This window comes from Malaya genurostris, chromosome 2, assembly GCF_030247185.1.
Source record: "Malaya genurostris strain Urasoe2022 chromosome 2, Malgen_1.1, whole genome shotgun sequence".
Classification (NCBI taxonomy): domain Eukaryota; kingdom Metazoa; phylum Arthropoda; class Insecta; order Diptera; family Culicidae; genus Malaya; species Malaya genurostris.
The window spans coordinates 181,538,161-181,562,206 of record NC_080571.1 but is presented as its reverse complement, the minus strand read 5'-3'; the positions used below and the strand labels follow the sequence as shown (position 1 = coordinate 181,562,206).

General features: G+C 35.7%; 1 protein-coding gene across 4 annotated transcripts in view; it reads left to right on the top strand.

Moving 5' to 3' along the window:
• Positions 1-3,039: 3,039 nt before the first annotated feature.
• The window catches only part of LOC131432575 (cartilage oligomeric matrix protein), a 1,247,904-nt gene continuing 1,226,897 nt past the window's right edge, over positions 3,040-24,046 (top strand). For 3 of the 4 annotated variants that reach the window (XM_058598918.1, XM_058598921.1, XM_058598922.1), the window contains exon 1: positions 3,040-3,186. The gene's annotated coding sequence lies outside the window, so the exon portion shown is untranslated. Of the gene's footprint in view, positions 3,187-3,214; positions 3,289-24,046 lie in introns of those variants that run through there. The other variant, XM_058598920.1, reaches the window with a different exon arrangement.

Genomic DNA, 24,046 nt, shown 5'->3' with positions numbered 1-24,046 from the left:
TTAGTTTAGATGCGATTAGTGCATATAAACTTATATGTTGTCGCGATAAAAATTAAGTGAATGTTATTTTTCGTAATGGTAAGTCCATTTCTATGGCGGCACAATTTTTTCTGCTCTTGTATCCTGAGAACGTAACGAAACAGAGAGAGAGAAATAAAATCGACTCATCAAGGCTGCCAAACAAGCGGTAGCTATATTGGATTTTATGTGATGTAGTCAAACTTGTAACCGAAAATATCAAAACTTTCTTGACCACCCGGCCACATCGAGAGTCATTTTACACATTTACGAGAGAGCATGAAGAGAAATGTAATACGCACAGCGAGCGACACGGTTTTACGCTAACAACTGGCATCAGCCCTTAAAGCTTCAAATCGTTTTATGGCACGTTTTTGTCTTGCTGTCTAGCAACAACCTACCTCTAGCATGCTAGGAATAGGACTGAAACGTTAGCTTTAATTTCGCTTCTATTTATAGATTCGCGTGCTTCCAACAGCTTCGCTTTTGCATCGATTGACCAATCAGAGCGATGCTCTCTCTTTGATACATCGCTTACTCCTTCAAAACCGTCGACTATGGCAGGGAAATCCGGTATGCTGGAGATTTTTTGCAGACAAAATAGGACACTGCTAGCTATTATTCAACATTTCTATGATATACAATACAAAATACATGGCTATGAACATTCAAATCAATACGTAGAAATATTTCCTATCAAATGATGGAATAATATTAATAATTGATACAAAAAAGACTGAGCTGTAAGTGTTCAAAACCTGACCACATTTCTACGTGTAGTTTTTCTTGAGTTTCTGATTTGCACCCCTAATAAAGATGTGTTCCATATCAAAAACCCGTTCTTTTCAGGACAACCACAGCACTGTGATAAAGAAATATTTAAGATTGCTTTAAGTTTAGCCAGTTCTGATACGACTGGAAAGTAGAATGCGCAAATCAAGTGGAAACCTTTGTTCTAGCAATTGGTTCATTTTTGTTTTCGGCCGCATACTAAAGCATTCCCCACAAAAATACATATTGATCTGTATACGTGGCAACTCTGCTTCGCACGGCATATTTGTATACTAGTATAAAGATGTGTTCAACATCACCACTTCCACTTTCACATTGCCGTTCGTAATTGAATGTGACGGTGCAAATTATTTTAACTTCCATCTTGATGAATCTTTTATTAGGAAATATTGAAAGTTTAATTAACTCCTAATGATTATCTGTGGCACTAAAAAGTGCCTTGAATTGTCACAATCAACAAGATCTGCATTTAGATCTGAGATGGTTCGCGTGTGTGTCTTGTTTCGGCAACAGTTGCTCAGAAAATGGTAGAAAAGCAAAAAAATTCAACTAGTTCTTTATGATAATCTTTAGCACTGAAAAGTGCTTTGAATGGGCCTTGCTGGACTTTTTGGCTGCTTTTCTGCCGGTTTTCGGTGCCATCGTGCTGACGGTGTCCCGTACGTTCAGAGTAGCTGCTTTAACTTAACTCATTTTATACCTGCTACTGGCAGCGGTGTACGGACAGCCCCTTTGCCAAAATTCTTTTTCCTGTTCGCAGAACACGTTCAAATTGAAAATTTTCGATTCTATTTGTAGTTAGATTATATAAATCCTTCCACAGATGCCTGAATTATGAGCTTTCAAAATACGAGAAAGGCAAACGCGCCTTATGAATTATACTCTTTGATGCTCGTTTATACCAAACATTTCAGAAAAGTTTAATTTTGAACTATTTGAGATTATGTCACACAACTGAAAATTTTATCATAAAATTGTGATCATATTTCCGATGGCATGTAGCAAGAATTATGTTGGTTCATTAGATACAACAGGAGATATTCACGATCAAAAACTTATCACTCTCTCAGAGGGTAAAGTTTTAAAAGGCGTCCCATAGTAAAGTAAATCGTATTCACGACAAAATATTTTCCGCAGAGGAAAATTTGATTTGATTATTTCGTAATTCTGTTACGAAAAAACTTTTGGTGATCAATATTTGGGGCTTGGATTTCTAAACTGATACACTGAGGATGAATGCAAATAGCATTCGAAATGTTGGTATTTGTCTGCCACTATTATGTTAGTATTATAACGAAATAATTTAAAAATTTCATATTTATTTTTTTTAAAAAGTATTAGCCTTCGTAATTATGGAAAATAATCTATTTTCCGGTAAATGCAATTTATGTGATTTGAAACTGAACAATCGGTAACACACAAGCTGTTTTGCAGTTTTTTTTGTAAATAAAACTACAATTCATTCAGTAAACGATTAACATTTTCTAATAATTTTGCGAGTAAGCTATTCCAATACTTGCTAAAAGGTTTAAACGTTTTTCATCAATCAGCTCCAGAAAAACATAAGCATTTAATTGAAATTGTCAGGTAGTTGTAATTCATTAACATATTCTCAGCTTCCTATAAATTGATTCATTTGCTAGCAGCATGCCTAGGATACGTACTAAGGAAACTTTGACACAAACATACCACACGCATATTAGTGTTCAACTTTATTCTATCCATGCGCGCAAAATATTGTATAGTCAGAACCCTTTGACATAAAGAACAAATGGATGTATGAAAAATAGCAACCGTGAAAAAATATTGTTCTGAAAACCGACAACTAATTGAATTATTGATCTAAAATAAATACTTAATTGACCGTTCTAACCGTTAATTTTTATCAATGTTCTTACCAAAGAGTTCGGTAGCTTTTGACAGGTCATAATTATTATTCATTACTGAACGCTCTAAAATATTTCAATTATCGAACGGAACGGATTGAACGTTCCGCTGTTGAAAATTAGGCGAAAATTAACGAATTCTACAAAATTTTCTAAGTGCATACAATGCTCCTAATATTACGTACTGTATCTTGTGAAAATGATGGTGTAACTAATTTAAACTGTAGCACATCTACAAGTTTCCGACTTCATGCGACATGTTTTTCTTAATACAAAACTACCCACAATAGTTGAATGCGAGATGAAAAAGAAATGAGAAAATAACAGTTTAGTGCGTTGCTGTATTTCAAAGCATCAGGTCAGTCTAGTTGATTCATGTCACCGAAACCTACAGTCTAGCGAATTTGAAAATTGTTTGATCCTGTGTATTATATCAAGTTGACTATATACCTACGACTGTGCAGCTGTTATTTGGTACTTGTTGCTTAAAGTAAGTGTAATAGTTAGTGAAATGCTTTTAAACTGATATCTTGATATTGGAGCTTTTTAAATGTTGAGGCATTCTACAGTGCAGCTGTAAAGTTATTCTGAAGTAGGAAGAATACGATTATCTAATTACATTAAGAGCATGATTGTTTTATGTGAATTAACGCAAGTAATACTTTCGTTCAAGTGTTTGACAAAACGCAATTTGTGATACTAGCATAAACATTGAAGCCAAATTTCAGTTCTTGGTAGTGGAAAATGTTAATTTAGAGATGGGGTCACTATTTTTATTCATACTGTTGATACACTGAAATTTTTATAATACATTACTTTCTAAATAGGTGTTTTATTCAAAAATTTCTTGTTCAAATGAGTACTAATCAAATGAAATTTCATATGTTCATGATTTGGTAGTTGTACCAGCGAGTCCTAACAAGTAAACGCAGAAGAAAAATAAAATCACAAATTGTCTCTGATACCCACATAAATAACTGAGCGCCCACGCTTCTTATACCTGTACGACTCATTTAATACTGTGATGCCAACGTTTCATTCGTTTCTATAGACCTCCACATAAAGTAGAAATCAGATAATAACACGAAATTTTATATGTGTATCTTAGCGAGCAATAAGGCTTATCCGTTCTCGCTATATTATAATAATGGTTTCATACATAACCTCAGTTAATGGTTCAAGCAATATGAACGTTATTTGACGAAAATCGGAGTCGATAAATCACAATATTAGCGACTTTAATTTAGAGTAACCCTATCCTTACGTATTTGTTGGTTTACACATGAATTGGAAGCCAATAAAATCGGTGCTGAATTTCTTTGCGGAGCTGAAAGCTGCTTCCTTTCCGATAGATTTTGAAGCCGATTTTTCGCACTGGGATTCTAACATGCGAAACTTATGTCGCGTAATACAAGTAATGTGCTAACTTTGAAAGAAGCCGGTGTCTTGAGAACTTGAAGAGTTACAATGATTCTGATTTGCAAACCTACCTGTCGTGCATTGCATAAATTCTCCTTGGAATTTACTGGAACTAATACACATTCTACTTATAATACTATATTTCATTACATCTTACGGTTCTATATTTAAGAGTGAGAGAAACTCACTTAAACTAGTACAACGATGCTTCAAGGTCAAATTCAGATATTGTTCTGAATCTTTTGAAGCGGATTCTTCAAAGTTGGATAACTTAACTAATTTGCTGACGCATATAGTATGATTGGTCTGAATATTTGATAATGAATTGATAATCCTTTCCTAAGGCAGGATCCAAAACCTCTGTTTATAACAATCTTTCGCGTTTTTGCTTATCTCGTTAAGAAACCATATGCAATTACTGTAATATAGGTATCTATAAATAACCCTTAGATACTTACCACATCTTGTTGATTGATGGTCAAAATTTAACGAATCACAGTTATCGGTTTGAAAGTTCCCAAAATAGTGATAAAAAATATACTCACTTGATTTTCTGAGTTATGTCTGTACCGACTTTTTCACAAACTTTGACTACTAATGAGGGGTCTTATGGTCCCATAGGTTGGTATTGAATTTTATCCGGTTCGACTTCCGTTTCCGATGTGGCGAGATGAGGTGTGTTTAATATTTCAAACCCTTTTAGATCGAAGATGCAAAAAAAGGGAAACAGATTATTTTTTTTCTGAGAACTACTTCAATTTGTAGGCAATGTTAGTTGCTGGTCATCAATTGCTCAAGTGACATGTTTCCTAGTTATTTATATATCAGAAAGGATTCATTCACTCCAGGAGAAACGATAGAATATCCTTCAATTTTAGCTTGCGTTACAAAGATTCAGCCATTTATGGAAAACCAAAAACCTGAATGCTTAGATGCGTCAATGCGGAACAGTTGCATATCAGATGCTATGAAGTATCGTAATCGCATTCACGTAAATCACACGAATAATACTCAGCACACTGAAGTATAGCCAGGTCATAGTTGAGCTTGCAATTTCCAGTCAGAGCTTTACCCAGAATAATGCAATGATGCATGGAAAAATGCGATGAACATTTTGACATTTTCTGATTCAAATCTGGTCAAAATGTCGGTGGCTGAGCGCAAGGTTTTAGGTTGCGCCAGATACTGGCATGTTTGGATGCAGCCTAAGAACGAATCTTGTGCTTTATTCAACCAGTTGACAGTGACAGTAAACGTCAGTGTTTAAGAATTAAGAATAATATGAAGAATATTAACATGAAGTCATCACTTGGCGAAGACCGGTTATACGGCTATTATTCCAAAAAATAGATATACTATTTGTTTTCATTCAGTCTAACTGTGACACGGAGTTTTGGGCTCCGTAAGGGTGAAGCCCACAAATATCCCGTTTACGATTGCATTCCCGTGCAGTGGCCTTTTATGACATGGAACAGGAAACCAGTGGATTATTTCGTGGCTGCAATAATTTCGCTGGATGCCACACGGCTTACCTGTTTGGTGAACTTATCTCACTTGTTGGGAGCCGCAACCAACACTACACGGCTGTTTGGTTTCATCAGGATGACGCTACGTGTCACACAGCTAACAAAAGAATCGAAAAATCTTTGAAAATCGAATAATCAGTGGAAATGGTAATCTGCATTGGACTCCGAGAAGCTGCAAATCGACGCCGCTAGATCATTTTCTTTGGGAAACGGTTAAAGATAAATGCTACGTCAATCATACAGAAACAATTGCAGACCGCAACCATGAAATTCAAGTTGCAACTGATGATATAAGGTGAGAAACAATTGAAAATGTACTTAAGAAATGGCTGGAACGGATTGGCTACTGCCAAACCATTCATGGGAGTCATTTGAACGAAGTTATTTTTAGTAAAAACTTTATGATTCAATCTTTCGAATAACTGTTAAATCATTGAAATCTATCAACCCGTTTTTTGTCGTGATTACGATTTACTTTACTATGGGGCGCCTTTTCAAAATTTACCTTGTACAAGAATGGGCAGAACTTTATCGCGAATATCGCTTGATGTACTTAATCCAACAACATACTTTTTTCTTCAAGCTATCGGAAATATGATCAAGAATTTGTGATTAAATTTTCAACAGCGTGAGAAAATCATAAATGATTGAAAAACAAAGTTTGCTAAGCCTTTTGGAAATGATGAGAAAATTGTTTCACGCTTGCTTGCCTTTTTCGTACCCGGACGACGGTTTTGAGTTAATCAAGCACATATCAGTTCCGATTATCTACTGGACGAGTGTAAAAGGTAAAGTTTGATTGAAAATCGTTAATTTCTTCTAGCGCTACAGACGGAACTGGATGTCAAGGTGAGGTTCTCTCACCAACATCAGTAAGAACAAACCAAGTATATGGCGTGAAACGCTCAGATCGTGCTTTAATTTGGACATTTCATTCAAATGTCGGGAGCAGCAGACGCCAGTAATAAGAGCAGACTTTTTGCGTAATACAAAACCACAAACGTTCAGGTCGTGTTCTAATTTGGACTTCAGTCGTCGGGAGAAGAATTTAGTTTCAAAATTATGTTTCAGGAACTTAGTTCCAGAATACAGCTTTAGAATTCAGGACCTGCATGTTGGAACTGGATTCCGGAGCTAGTTCAAAAATTAAATTGCAACTGAATTATGAGCCTGTTCTAAGTTCTGAATTTAGTTCTTGAACTCAGGTCCAGTCCCTAATACATGAATTCTTCGAGTCGGTTCTTTATAGAACCATTAACATATTTCCAAAGAACTATACGGAATTTTACTTTCCCGTACTATAGACGGTCCTTTTTTTCAACCAGTTGGAGTTCGTAGTTATTGGAGGAATTTTATATTAATTTGCTATATAAAATACACAGAACCGACTCAGTTTAGATGCAATGTTTCAGTGATGAAACAAAGGAAAGCTGTCAATACGAGTGATCAACTAAGTGATATTCGAAAGTTAGAAGAAAGCGTTTCACATTACCTACCATACCTAACAGCTATAGGCCTGGGGTGTCCTTTGCTGTATCAAGAATACGTGCATACATTTTCCTGCCGAGCGGTGGCGGGAGAAAAGAGCGAAAGTTTCTTTTGTTTTATACGAAAATCGTAACTCTCTTTGTCAATAAACCTTTTTGCCTTTCTCTATAGAAAGGTAATAGAATTGCTGGAAAACCCGACTTTCGAACGGAGCCTCGAAGACCCATAGTGTTATATACCATTCGACGCAGTTCGACGAGATCGGAAAATGTGTGTGTGTGTGTGTATGTGTGTGTGTACTTTTCGAAGATATTAGAATGCGCTCAATTTTCTCAGAGATGGCTGAACCGATTTTAACAAACTTGGGCTCGTTTGAAAGCTACTGTCGGGCCATTGATCAAGTTCGAAAATCAAATGGCTGTGACTTTTGGCTCCGGAGATACGATTGTATAAGTGACGTAACCGACAAAAAGCATTGTATTTGAACGCGCTCAATTTTTTCTCAGAGATGGCTGAACCGATTTTAACAAACTTGGGCTCGTTTGAAAGCTACTGTCGCGCCATTGATCAAGTTCGAAGATCAAATGGCTGAGACTTTTGGTTCCGGAGATATGATTGTATAAGTGACGTAACCGACAAAAAGCGTTGTATTTGTACGCGCTCAATTTTCTCAGAGATGGCTGAACCGATTTTAACAAACTTGGGCTCGTTTGAAAGCTACTGTCGGGCCATTGATCAAGTTCGAAGACCAAATGGCTGTGACTTTTGGTTCCGGAGATATAATTGTATAAGTGACGTAACCGACAAAACACGTTGATTTTTACCGCTCTTATATATAAGGGTGCCAAAATTTTGGGATCACCTCTATTTCCGTTAAGCTCTAGTGCTCAAAAGTTTAAGCACCTCGAAAAAAGCCTTCATGCAAAACTTGAGCTAAATCAGACATGAGTAAGAGGTGCTGCCCGGTGGTAATGGTTTGACAATTTTCGATCTTGAAAAAGCACCATAGAGGGGAGTACATGAAATTTCCAAAATAGAAATTTTTTTTGATGCCAAAACTCTTAAAACTGCATAAAACATCGAAATTTAGTGTCATCTCAAAAAAAATTTTTTTGATAAAATCAACTTCTGGGACTTTTATATTTTTTCTAAGTCCCAAAAAGTCGATTTAAAAATGACACAAAATCTCGACGTTTCATGCAATTCTAAGCCTTCTGGCATCAAAAATTTTTTTTCGATTTCGAAAATTTCATTCCCCTATGGTGATTTTTCAAGATATATGAAAATTCCACTAAGTGGACTGAGAAGGCTTTTTGCTTCGATCAAGTTCAAAGATCAAATGGCTGTGACTTTTGGTTACGGAGATATGATTGTATAAGTGACGTAACCGACAAAAAGCGTTGAATTTGAACGCGCTCAATTTTCTCAGAGATGGCTGAACCGATTTTAACAAACTTGGGCTCGTTTGAAAGCTACTGTCGGGTCATTGATCAAGTTCGAAAATCAAATGGCTGTGACTTTTGATTCCGGAGATATGATTGTATAAGTGACATAATCGACAGAAAGCGTTGTATTTGAACGCGCTCAATTTTCTCAGAGATGGCTGAACCGATTTTAACAAACTTGAGCTCGTTTGGAAGCTACTGTCGGGCCATTGATAAAGTTCGAAGATCAAATGGTTGTGACTTTTGGTTCCAGATATATGATGGTATAAGTGACGTAACCGACAAAACACATTGATTTTTACCGCTCTTATGTATATATGGGTGCCAAAATTTTGGGATCAACTCTATTTTCGTTAAGTTCTAGTGCTCAAAAGTTCCAGCACCTCGAAAAAACCTTCATGCAAAATTGGACCTAAATCGGACATGCGTAAGGGGTGCTGCCCGGTGGTAAAGGTTTGACAATTTTCGATCTTGAAAAAGCACCATAGGGGGGAGTAGAGATAACTGAACCGATTTTAACAAACTTGGGCTCGTTAGAAAGCTACTGTCGGGCCATTGATCAAGTTCGAAGATCAAATGGCTGTGACTTTTGGTACAGATATACGATGGTATAAGTGACGTAACCGACAAAACACATTGATTTTTACTGCTCTTATATATATATATATATATATATATATATATATATATATATATATATATATATATATATATATATATATATATATATATATATATATATATATATATATATATATATATATATATATATATATATATATATATATATATATATATATGGGTGCCAAAATTTTAGGATCACCTCTATTTTCGTTAAGTTCTAGTGCTCAAAAGTTTAAGCACCTCGAAAAAAGCCTTCATGCAAAATTTGACCTAAATCGGACATGCGTAAGAGGTGCTGCCCGTTGGTAAAGGTTTGACAATTTTCGACCTTGAAAAAGCACCACAGGGGGGAGTACATGAAATTTCCAAAATCGAAATTTTTTTTGATGCCGAAACTCTTTAAACTGCATGAAACATCGAAATTTAGTGTCGTCTCAAACAAACTTGAGCTCGTTTGGAAGCTACTGCCGGGCCATTGATCAAGTTCGAAGATCAAATGGCTGTGACTTTTAGTTCCGGAGATATGATTGTATAAGTGACGTAACCGACAAAAAGCGTTGTATTTGAACGCGCTCAATTTTCTCAGAGATGGCTGATCTCCGGATTTTAACAAACTTGGGCTCGTTTGAAAGCTACTGTCGGGCCGTTAATCAGGTTCGAAGATCAAATGGTTGTGACTTTTGGTTCCAGATATATGATGGTATAAGTGACGTAACCGACAAAACACGTTGATTTTTACCGCTCTTATATATATAAGGGTGCCAAAATTTTGGGATCAACTCTATTTTCGTAAAGTTCTAGTGCTCAAAAGTTTAAGCCCCTCGAAAAAAGCCTTCATGCAAAATTTGACCTAAATCAGACATGCTTAAGGGGTGCTGCCCGGTGGTAAAGGTTTGACAATTTTCGATCTTGAAAAAGCACCATAGGGGGGGAGTACATGAAATTTCCAAAATCGAAAATTTGTTTTGATGCCAAAACTCTTAAAACTGCATGAAACATCGAAATTTAGTGTCATCTCAAAAAAAAATTTTTTTGAAAAAATCAACTTTCTGGGAAAATTTTCATATTTTTTCTAAGTCCCAAAAAGTCGACTTTTTAAAAAAAAAAATTTTCGAGATGACACTAAATCTCGACGTTTCATGCAATTCTAAGCCTTTTGGCATCAAAAATTTTTTTTCGATTTCGAAAATTTCATGTACTCCCCCCTATGGTGATTTTTCAAGATATATGAAAATTTCACTAGGTGGACTAAGAAGGCTTTTTGCCTTTCTCTTTAGAAAGGTATTAGAATTGACCGACTTTCGAACGGAGCCTCGGAGACCCATAGTGTTATATACCATTCGACTCAGTTCGACGAGATCGGAAAATGTCTGTGTGTTTGTGTGTGTGTGTGTGTGTGTGTGTGTGTGTGTGTGTGTGTGTGTGTGTGTGTGTGTGTGTGTGTGTGTGTGTGTGTGTGTGTGTGTGTGCACTTTTAGAAGATATTTGAACGCGCTTAATTTTCTCAAAGATGGCTGAACCGATTTTAACAAACTTGGGCTCGTTTGAAAGCTACTGTCGGGCCATTGATCAAGTTCGAAGATCAAATGGCTGTGACTTTTGGTTTCGGAGATATGATTGTATAAGTGACGTAACCGACAAAAGGCGTTGAATTTGAACGCGCTCAATTTTCTCAGAGATGGCTGAATCGATTTTAACAAACTTGGGCTCGTTTGAAAGCTACTGTCGGGTCATTGATCAAGTTCGAAGATCAAATGGTTGTGACTTTTGGTTCCAGATATATGATGGTATATGTGACGTAACCGACAAAACACGTTGATTTTTACCGCTCTTATATATAAGGGTGCCAAAATTTTGGGATCACCTCTATTTTCGTTAAGTTCTAGTGTTCAAAAGTTCAAGCACCTCGAAAAAAGCCTTCATGCAAAATTTGACCTAAATTGGACATGCTTAAGGGGTGCTGCCCGGTGGTAAAGGTTTGACAATTTTCGATCTTGAAAAAGCACCATAGGGGAGAGTACATGAAATTTCCAAAATCGAAATTTTTTTTGATGCCGAAACTCTTAAAACTGCATGAAATATCGAAATTTAGTGTCATCTCAAAAAAAATTTTTTTTGAAAAAATCAACTTTCTGGGACTTAGAATTTTCATATTTTTTCTAATTCCCAAAAAGTCGACTTTTTCAAAAAAAATTTTTTTTGAGATGACACTAAATCTCGACGTTTCATGCAATTCTAAGCCTTTTGGCATCAAAAATTTTTTTTCGATTTCGAAAATTTTTTAGATTAGCATCACTGTTCTCATACAAATAGGCAACGCAAATGTCAAGCACTAGTTTGGGAAAATGATGCTGACTGTGTGACATAAACATTGAAGCATGCTTTTGTGAACTACTCGAATACTGGTGTCAAAATTAGTATCCAAAATCATTTAATAAAAGTATGAAACATATTTTCATGAGACTGTTATGAAAGAAGAGAAAGGCATTATCACACAACTAGGTGGATTAAGAAGGGTTTTTAGATTAGTATCACTGATTACAAATAGGCAACGCAAATGTCCATCACTAATTTGGAAAAATGATGCTGACTGTGTGACATAAACACTGAAGCATGCTTTTGTGAACTACTCGAATCAATCTGAATCAATTAGTTTCGAAATTAGTATCCGAAATTATTTAATAAAATTATGAAATACATTTTCATGAGACTGTTATGAAAGAAGAGAAAGGCATTATCACACCACTAGGTGGATTAAGAAGGGTTTTTCTGTATTTTTTCACTTCTATTTGGCTACACTCTTGAATATATTTTTGATCGATTTGATACCGGAACTTATACACTTTTCGTTCAGTTATCACCTTAATCTACCTACAGCAGAAGTTAATTGATTGACTTGTTTTCTTCTGGTGAGATGCACTTTTCGTTTCTGGTGAGATGAGAACACAGATAACTAAACAAAGCTCCAAGTCTGAAATTCAGAACACTGGCGCGCTTATAAAACAAATTTGCTTGTTTTAGTCTAGTTTCGGCCGCTTGTCGTGATTGCCACTTTGTTGAATCCGCTAGTCACGATCGGTTATCGCGTATCACGTTGGCGTTTCGGAACTCATCAGCTGTGCTATAACTCCGATTAATGGCTAGAGACTGACTCACTACTAACGGCTATTTACCGTCAACTATTTGGAACCAACTAACTAACTTGTCTATGAGCCGACGCCCGAGACTACCGGACACTCTGAGACTGACTACCTCCTAACTCTTCCCAACTATGGGTTTTTAAGCTCCTAACATTTTCTTTCGGGTGAAGCCCGAAGATTTTAGTACAAGCCGAGCTTGTGATTTTAAGTAGAAAGTTCATCCGACTTTCTCCCGAAGTTCTACCAAAATTGCCGAGAACCGCGAACCGAAACCACTGTAACTATGTCAATGATAGTGACCGATGCCCCTGAAAAGATATTTTTGTGGTTGCTCGTCACGTTCACGCTGACGTAAAGGCTTGCCTGAAAGGCGATGAGTTTTTCTTTCACGGCTGTGTTGCTATTCTTGCAATGCTGCGAATTTAATGAGATTCAATGAAAGACGTTTGTGAGGGCGCTGCATGCCCCCTTACTTACTGAGCTTGATGTTACCCGAAGGGTTATCATCAAGTCGACTGCGTTGGTTTACATTAATAGGTTCGTGGCTAGGTCACAAAAATTGTTGTCTGTGTAATTACGGATGTTTAACTTGTTTTTTTAAACCTTTTTTTTTCACCTTTTTGCCTTACTCATATAGAAAGGCTATGCAATCACTGTGAAAATCGACTTTTTAACCGAGGCCCGGAGGGCCGAATGTAATATACCATTCGACTCAGCTCGACGAACTGAGCAAATGTCTGTGTGTGTATGTGTCCCTGTGTGTATGTGTGTGTATGTAACAAAAATATGCACTCACTGTTCTCAGAGATGGCTGAACCGATTTTTACAAACAAAGATTCAAATGAAAGGTCTCATAGTCCCATAGCCTGCTATTGAATTTTATTTCGATCCGACTTCCGGTTCCGGAGATATAGGATAATATGTACCAAAAAAGTGAAAAAAATATGCACCCACTTTTTTCAGAGATGGCTAAACCGATTTTCACAAACTAAGATTCGAATAAAAGGTATTATGGTGCCATAGCTTGCTATTGAATTTCATTTGAATGTGACTTCCGGTTCCGGAGTTATATGATAATATGTGAAAATTTGAGAAAAAGTTTACTCTCAATTATCTCTGGAACAACTTAACCGATTTTTGCAAACTTAAATTCATGAAAGGTCTTATAATATCCTAAAAATTTGAGTAACATTTTATCAGGATCCGACTTCCGGTTTCGGAACTAAAGTGTGATAAGTGGAAAATTATGAATATTATTAGTATTTTTCCACGAACGATGGTTAAAAACAGGTACAAATCCCACGCAGTGGGTGTTGAACAGTCGTTCGCACCGCACGCGTATAACTCTTGGCTCCTGAATTTTTTTCTGGCTACCTAGAGTTTCATTGATTCAAGGCTTCAGTCTTTTTCAAGGCTACCTGAATCACTAACAATATTTTTAAAGACTAAAAAAGTAAAAGTCTCATTTCAAATCAGAAGAAGAGGAGAATGTCGAGTCTTGATTGATGGATTGGAAGATTACGTCTTATTCGATATTTGTCCGAGAAACTTCATAAATTTTATTCATATGATATAAAATCAGACAGACCCTTCAAGACTGTCTTGAAAGGCTTATCAAATGATCAAAGTACCGATGAAATTAAAAATGAACTAAAAGAAGTGCTTGGTTTTGCCTCTTCCCAAGTAATACTTATGAAAAAAAGAGCGAATGGTACTTCTAAACCACGCTCTGGAATTTCCCATGAACTTTACCCAATACACTTCAATCGAAGTGATGTAAACAATTTGAAAACTTTATAAAAGTACGTTTCATTTCCCACATTAAAATTCTTTGGGCACATTATAAACGGCATAATCGTATTGCAAACTTAACGCAATGTCGTCGTTGCCAAGGCTTCGGCCAAGGAACCAAAAATTGTCATATGGAAATACGGTGTTTGAATTGTGGTAAATCGCATTCGAAAGACGTTTGTCCAATGAATGAAACCACTGATAAATTTTCATGTTCAAATTGCGATGGAAATCATAAATCCAATTATTTGAAATGTCCTGTCAGGGAAAAATTTTTAAACGCTCGTTCGCTTCGACAACAAGTCAAATCAACGACCTTAAATTTACAGAACATACCTGGAAATCAAAAAACCGTTACAAATGCCACGCCTAATTCTTCTAAGGCACATATTTCTTCGAACTTGAAATAAAAAACAGGTACGCCTGCCAATTCGTCTTCTAACGAAAACAATTTATTGACAGGTAGATCGACCTCGTCATCATCTTCTTCTAATGTCAGTTATTCTAGTATAACAGGTAGAAATCAACCACTTAATTCTTCTAATGTAAATAATCAAAACACAGGACCGCCTTGTAGTTCATCTTCTAACGAAAACAATTTATTAACACGTAGATCGGCCATATCATCTTCTTATAATCGCAGTCTACCTACCAATATTCTTTCAATGCCATTTGCTTCTTTAAATGAATTCGATTGAGGCGATATAACTGAAAATAAAATGATCTACCTACAAGATCAACTTTTTCAAATGATCGTCCGAATGAATTCGGCTTCATCACTTTTTGAAGCATTTCAAATCGGATGGCAATTTGCAAATAATATTACAATGAATTTAAAGTTTAACAGTGATGTTAAATAATTATTTGAATATTTTAAATTGGAATGCTCGATCTTTGAAATCGAGTGAAGATGAATTTTATAATTTTCTCAAAGTTCACGAAATTCATATTGCCATTGTGACAGAAACTTTTCTTTAACCAAATGTCAAATTGAAACGTAATCCACATTATGTGGTTCATCGATTTGACAGGTACACTGGAATGGGTGGTGGAGTTGCCATTTTTGTCCAACGGCAAATTAAACATCGAATTTTACCTTCTTTCAATACTAAAGTTATTGAAAGCTTTGGAATCGAAGTTGAAACCATTCATGGAATTTATTTCATCGCTGGAGCATATTTGCCATTCCAATGCACCGGCGAACAATTAAACTTCTTTAAAGGCGATTTGCAAAAACTCACAAAATATCGACCGAAATTTTTCATAATAGGGAACTCTAATGCTAAGCATGTCCAGTGGAATTGTAGGCAAAATAACAGTAATGGGAAAATACTTCATAATCAACTCTCAGTTGGTTACTTCACAGTTCTTCATCCCAGTAATCCGACTTGTTGCCCTTCCGTGAAAAACCCGTCTACAATTGATCATTTTCTAACGGATCAAAGTCACATTTGTAGTTAACCGATTACACATGCTGACTTTGACTCAGATCATCTTCCTGTAACATTAAGACTTTTCAACGAAGCTTTAATTAATTCAATTAGTTCTATATTCAACAATCATAGAGCTAATTGGTTGGATTACACATCTCACATTGAAAATCATGTGGATCATGAAACTATTTTAGAAAATTCTGCGCACATCGACACAGCAATTGATAATTTGAATCATTATATTATCGAAGCTAGAAATCTTTCAGTTCCCAAAGCTCAAACTATATTAATTTCTCCCATCATCGATGACAATCTTCAACTGCTCATTCGGTTGAAGAATGTTCGTCGACGACAATATCAACGTTCTCGTGATCCTGCTATGAAAAACATAGTTAAGGATTTACAAAAAGAAATAAAACATAGATTTACTCTTTTGCGAAATGAAAATTTCGCTAAAGAAGTTGAACAGATTAGACCACATTCTAAACCTTTCTGGAAAGTTTCTAAGGTTCTTAAGAAACCTCAGAAACCAATTCCTGCTCTCAAGGAAGGAAATCAAATACTTCTTACAAATGGTGAAAAAGCTCAAAAACTTGCTCAGCAGTTGGAAAGTGTCCACAATTTTAATTTGAACGTTGTGAGTCTTATTGAAAATGAAGTCTCACTGAAATATGAGCATATTTCAACCCAAGTGTTATCACAAGATGACATTATTGAGACGAATTTTGATGAAATTAAATCAATTATTAGGAAACTTAAAAACATTAAGGCTCCTGGTAATGATGGAATTTTTAATATTCCTATTACAATTCTTCCCGATGTTGCCTTGAGACTCCTGGTTAAAATTTTCAACGAGTGTTTTTCATTAGCTTACTTCCCAAAAAGATGGAAAAAACGCTAAAGTAATTCCTATCCTCAAACCTGATAAAAACCCAGCAGAAACCTCAAGTTATCGACCAATTAGCTTTGTTTCTTCTATCAGTAAACTTTTTGAAAATATTATCTTGTTGAGAATGATGTCTCATATAAATGAAAATTCAATTTTTTCACCAGAGCAGTTTGGATTTCGTCATGAACATTCAACTACTCATCAACTTGTAAGAGTTACGAACATGATAAAAGCAAATAAATCTTCTGGGTTATCCACTGGAGTTGCTCTTCTAGACATAGAAAAAGCATTCGACAGTGTTTGGCACAAAGGTTTAATAGCAAAAGTGCCTGATTTCCAGTTTCCTGTTTATTTGATCAAAATGATTCAAAATAATTTAATTGATCGTACTCTTCAGGACAGCTATCAGAATTGTAAATCTGAATTGCTACCCATACGAGCCGGTGTTCCGCAAGGTTTGAGCGTAGCTCCAATCTTGTATAATATTTTCACTTCTGATCTTCCAAATCTACCCGTTGGTTGTCAGAAATCGCTATTCTGTGACGACATAAGTCTGTTAGCCACAGGTAGAAATCTAATAGTGATCTGCAGTCGCCTACAAAGAAGTTTAAATATTTTCAGTGATTATCTGTCAAAATGGAAAATTAAACCAAATGCAGCAAAAACGCAATTAATTATCTTTCCTCATAAGCCAAGAGCTTCTTTTCTTAAACCAAACAATAATCACATTCTCAAATTGAATGGATTGGAATTGACATGGTCTGATCAAGCTAAATACTTAGGTTTAAAGTATGACAAAAAACTCACTTTCAAGGATCACATTGAAGGAATCCAGGCAAAGTGTAATAAATATATTGTATGCTTATATCCTCTTATAAACAGAAATTCTAAGCTCTGTCTAAAAAACAAATTGTTAATTTATAAACAATTTTTCAGACCAGCCATGCTTTATGCAGTACCAATTTGGTCAAGTTGTTGTTTCACCAGGAAGTAAACGCTTCAAAGGATTCAGAATAGAATTCTGAACATGATTTTGAAGCGTCCTCCCTGGTTTAGTACAAATGAGTTACACAGACTCACAAATATAGAACCATTAGATGTAATGTCACATAATATTATAAGCAAATTCCGACAAAAATCGATGCAATCTTCAATTGAATCGATTCGCTCTCTGTATTAGTTAGTAAGTTAGTATATAAGTTCCTTTTCCTTATCTCACAATACAAGTAGGTTTAGAATTTTCTCTACACAAAAATCTCTAAATTGCGGAAGCAAATGATGTCCTCATGGTAACAACCAAATCATATATATATATATATATATATATATATATATATATATATATATATATATATATATATATATATATATATATATATATATATATATATATATATATATATATATATATATATATATATAAAAGGGCTGAAAAGTCACCACTTGTGGCTGAACACCCAATTTAAAAATAATTTAATTTTAACTCATATTCCAATAAATAGTTATTAAAAAAATGGTGCAAATCCCATAAAACGGTCTGATAAATTCTTTGCAGAGCTTGCTAGTTTGTGGGCATGAAAACTTAATGCGGCACTACTGGTCCCCTCTTTTCCTGTTCCGAGAACACCGAAAGTGGAGAAGAGAAACTAATAAAACTAAATTCACTTCGATTTCTCTGCGATGCTTGAACTGATGAGTGTCGAAGTTTTCAAATCGCCATATAGAGTGACAATATGTACAACACCGAAACAAAACGAACAAGGCGTGCTTTGTTCTATTTCGTGCACGTTGTGTAGTGATGTCAATAATTATAATAATTATAATAATAATAATAATAATAATAATAATAATAATAATAATAATAATAATAATAATAATAATAATAATAAAAATAATAATAATAATAATAATAATAATAATAATAATAATAATAAAAATAATTCTATTACATGTTTTATGCTGTTTAGCTTGACTTACATATGCAGAAGTAAGAAAAATGCAGGTTCGTTTCGTTTGTTAGATTTGTTTAATTAGTTTAATCGAAATAGAGCATGAGATAGTAAGTATAGGTTTAACTACGTTCAAAACTGTTCCAATTTGTAGGTCATATTCGTTGGTAGTAAACGAACCAACTTCAGCTATCGCGTTTATCTGAATCCGGTTTCGGAAGAATTTGAAATAGTGATCAAAAACTGCTAAAAGTATCTCACTTACTTTTCTTGGAGATGGCCAAATCGATTTTCACAAACTTATAGGTTCAAAAGAAAAGTCTTACAGTTTCATACGGAGTTCCTTTATTTGTTGTGGATACTACTTTCGGTTCCGGAACTACAGGGTAAACAGGTTTTATAGAGTTTGTGAGATTAGAACCGAACAAATTATCCTATTTCTATTCAATAAACAGTTGTTTTTGCGAATTTCACGATTATATTTATGATGTAATGAGTAATATGAGAATGGCATCATTACACCACTAGGTGGATTAAAATAGGTTTTTTATATAGGTATATAAAAAATAGTTATAGAATTCGCTCAAACTTTAGAAAAATGTTCCGAGGGCCAGAGGGCTGAATGTCATATACAAATCGATTCTGCTCGATGAATTGAGCAAATGTCCGTGTGAGTGTATGCGTGTGTCTGTGTGTATGTTGTCAACTAAGAGGTCGAGATCTCAGAGACTGGACTGATTTTGATCAAACTAGTAGCAAATGAAAGGTCTCCCCGTCTTCCAGAACGCTATTGAATGGTTTTGAAATCCGATGTTTACTTTTTGAGTTATACGAAGTTTTATGTCAAAAATCAATGTTTTTCGATAGTATCTGTCATAATTGACCTTGAAAACAGAATATGTTTTAGACTTAGATTCCACACGGTAATAGCTATCCAACAAGCCATAGATTGTTGAAATCCGTCCATTTTTAACGGAAATATCGATATTTTTGTGTAAGCGACTTTTCCCCTTATTCAAATAGTAGGAATTTTGAGTGCAATATGGTAATGCAATGCTTGGGAGCAACGTGAAACACGATTTTTTATACTGTTACATACATTTGTTTCTAAGTACCCAAAAGACTGTGTGCAGAATGATATTTTACCTCAGACCGATTTTAGCACGGTACGTTTTTGGCAACATAATCGTCCGAATATGCCATATGTAAACCAGATGATGGCAGAATTTTCGAGTTGAAAGCAATTCCATAATCATATTGATTTAAACTACTTACAGCTATAAATGCTGGAAAAACATAACAGCCATATACCATTCGAATCAGTTCATCGAAATCAGCAAATGCGTGTGTGACCAATAATTTCACTCAATTTTTTTCGGAGATGACTCAACCGTTTTTTACAAACTCAGATTCATATGAAAAGTTGTATACTCCCAAACAAGGTTCCTGAATTATGTTTGGTGCCGACCTCTGGTTCTGGAACTACAGGATGATATGTGAAACGAAATTAAAACTGTGTAACTCATTTTTCTCGTAGATGGCTGAACCGATCTAAGATTCAAATGAAATCTAAGAATCATCTTAAATTGAAATGAAAAGTTATTTGGGGGGTTTGGAACCTCATGGGTTCCAGTTTGTGCTAAAGTGCACATGACTGAAAAGTTTTAAGATTCTATAAAACATCTTGTTTTTCAGTCAGATCCAACTTCCGGTTCCGGAGATACAGGGTGATTAGTATAAAAATGTCTATTTTACATAAATTAATCAGGTTTATCGGGTTAGCAGATTTGGATAGTCGATAACCAAATAAACTTATTTCATTTTTGGTTGTATTCAGTTTTCGTTTCGGAAGGCACCCAAAAATTAAATTCGCATTACGATTCCTCAAAGATGTCTACATTGATTTTCAAACATTTTGAAACAAATGTATAGTATACAGCTCCTGAGGTGGATTTAACTGACTTCGGCTACAACGAATTTCGAATTCCAGTGCCAGTATCGAATCGTTTCTCAAAGCTTAATCGTTTTCCCAAAAAAAATCCAAATCGAATTTCAAAAACACAATCCAATTTTATCCAATTCTGACTTCCGATTCTGGAATTGTAGGATGATGAATTTTTAATATCCAAAGCGATATAGAAGATGACAATCCCGAAAAGCTTTAAAGCTGGACTCAAGAATATTGCAATTTATTCGTCGTATGGCCATACGAATCGGTTTGGGTTATGCTGGTTCCTGAATACCGGCTCTGGAAGTACCTTAAATTACTATAAACTTTAAAGTGGAAATTACTTCGACATGCGATGGAATGTTTAATCGATTGTTACACTTTTAGATTTAAATTCGATCCGATTTTCAGTTTCGACATTACAGAGTAATGAGTGATGAAAATCTCAAATTGCCATTTAAAACGACGGACATTGGAATAATGTCATGAAAACTGAAACACCGAAGAATATTCATGCCAAAAACATATGCGGATTGATAAAAAAAGGTATCATCTCACTGCTAGGTGGATTAAGCACATTTTTCATTTTACTAATTACGTGAAATACTTTTCCTAACGTTACGCTGATCCTTGTTCTTCTGTTTTGGTGATTCGTATTAGAGCTTCTCGTTGATTAGTTACTCGCTTCATTGGGCATAGTTAAGAATTGATCATTGTCTCATTTGCGTTTTGGGCATCATTGGAATTACTGCCAGTAGTAATAATAGTTCCGCAAAAAAATGTGGTGAAGCTTCTTCGTTGGGTACAATGTGTTGAGGCTCCTAGCAGCTTTTATGTGTTTCATTTGATTTCGTGATTTTTTTCTATTGTTTTGGTTTTCCACGTATTAATAACTTTGATTTTCATATATTTGTTTATGGTATTCAGCTGAGCTTTGACGATGCTCACTGAATAAAATATGGGGTAGCAAGTCGTAACGTTGTGGCATACCCACATAAGTCATCTTTAACTGTGTTGACTGCGTTTACTTCCTTCTTGTTTTATTTTATGTTGTACTTGTTGATGTAGCAATTTGTAGCATTGCCATTACTTCCATTTAATATCACGTCTTCCATATTAAGCTTTCATGCTGTTCTTCCTTCTGACATCTTGGTGGTTCCCCGGATCCTTTTGGCTTCAACTTGCCACCGCATTAAATCACACCCTCTCGTTCTCTTAGGTAGCTTGGCTAAGCTACCGGCATCCTTCCTTCTGCGACGACTACTTTCGACGACACAGTTTGGGACTCCAGAAAAAACTTCTAGTCATTTTGTATTATTCTGTGCCTCTAATGTAATCTCGTGTTCCCATATGAAATTCCTCAATTTTATCTGGATCCGACTTCCGGTTCCGGAGTTATAGGGTAAAGTGTGTTCAATATTGTAAACTCTCACTTAAACCGGCGAAACAAAAAACGTAAAAAAATTCTAAACTGGTCTTAAAACTACACAAATCGTTAGTCATTATTAGTAGGCAACTAAACAATCCGATTCCGGATATCCTGGTTCCATGTAACCGGTTCCGGAAGTACCGGAAATAGTGGTCATATATACCAAAATGGATCTTACTCACTTTTTCCAGCGATGGTTTGATCGATTTCCACAAATTTGAATTCAAATGAAAGGTCTTTTGGTCCCATACAAAAATTCTGATTTTCATCTGGATCCGACTTCCGGTTCCGGAGTTATATGGTAATGTGTGTTCAATATAGTACACTGTCACTTAAACCGGCGAAACAAAAACGTAAAAAAATTTCTAAACTTGTCTCGAAACTACACAAATCGATAGCCATTATCAGTAGGCAACTAAACAAACCGATTCCGGCTATCCTGATTCCCGGTATCCGGTTCCGGAAGTAAGGGAAATAGTGGTCATATATACAAAAATGGATCTCACTCACTTTTCTCAGCATTGGTTTGACAGATTTCCACAAATTTAGATTCATATGAAAGGTTTTCCGGTCCCATATGGAATTCCTGATTTTCATCCGGATCCGACTTCCGGTTCCGGTGTTATAGTGTAAATTGTGTTCAATATTGTGCACCGTCACATAAACCGGCGAAACAAAATACGTAAAAAAATTTCTAAACTGGTCTCAAAACTACACAAATCGATAGTCATTATCAGTAGGCAACTAAACAATCCGATTTCGGCTATCCATGTTCGCGGTATCCGGTTCCAGAAGTACCGGAAATAGTGGTCATATATACCAAAATGGATCTCACTCATTTTTCTCATCAATGGTTTGACAGATTTTCACAAATTTAAATTCAAATGAAAGTCCTTTCGGTCCTCTATGGAATACCTGAATTTCATCCGGATCCGACTTCCGGTTCCGAAGTTATAGAGTGAAGTGTGTTCAATACTGTACACTGTCACTTAAACCAACGAAACAAAAAACGTAAAAAAATTCTAAACTGGTCTTAAAACTACACAAATCGTTAGTCATTATTAGTAGGCAACTAAACAATCCAATTCCGGCTATCCTGGTTCCCTGTATCCGGTTCCGGAAGTAGAGATGGTCGGGTATCGGGTATTTTACCCGAAACCCGACCCGTACCCGTACCCGACGGGTTTTTGGTCGGGTACGGGTAAAAATTTTTATTTTCAATCGGGTACGGGTCGGGTACGGGTAAAAAATTTTACTGCTCACTCGGGTACGGGTCGGGTACGGGTAAAAAAATTTACCGCTCACTCGGGTACGGGTCGGGTACGGGTAAATTGTTTTTTCGGATCGATTACCCGACCATTTGTACTTCACAGAAATATGTTTACACGTTGACGAGATTTTTTCATTGCAAAACAGTTCTTCCGAAAAATAATCAATTTGATTCAAGGGGTTTTGACATTCGCGCCTAGGACCAGACCTGTCAACTGGCATCTTTTTCATTTTTTTCTTCATTTAAAAAAAGTATCAATCATAGTTACGTGAAAAGGTATGTGAATATTTCCCGCCCTACTTTGTTTATAACATATTTAATAAGAGACACTGCCTTAGCTCTATGATGTTGCGGTTGGAATCTACTTTTCACGTAGGTTTTGATGGACTGCCATTTTAAAGCTGTTTAATGCACAATCCAGTAAAAATTATTTGATTCATATACTGCCCATACTCGCTTATCAGTCTCATATCGATTTTCGCCAATTTTGAGTTAGCTTGAGGAATGGATTCTTTCCTCAATATACTCTCAGAAATTGCAATTAAAGTTGAGGGTTTGTTCAGTAAAATATAAAAAATATCAACTCATTTCTGTGTCCCATATGCTAAAGTACCCGCATATCAGTCCCATTCAGTGCAAAATTTCAATAATTTCATTTGTTGCAATATTGGAACAGCAAAGGTGTATTACCGATATTTCATGTAATAATACCAAGATTTAGCATTAGGAAGCAAAGCAAAGTCTTGGCATTACATTCCTTTCGTTTCAACAGACTTCGCAGCCGATTCTTAGCGTACAGAATCATTGCATGGCTAGTACTATGGATCCTACTGACACTAAGAATCCTTCCAGGTCGGGACTCGAACATACGACAGCTGGCTTGTAAGACCAGCGTCCTATGCATTGAACCGCCAACCCGGGACCAACATTAGGGAGCACAATAAATAAAAAAAATCGGAAATAAACTTTTGATCGTCTTTTTCTCAACATACCGATTTT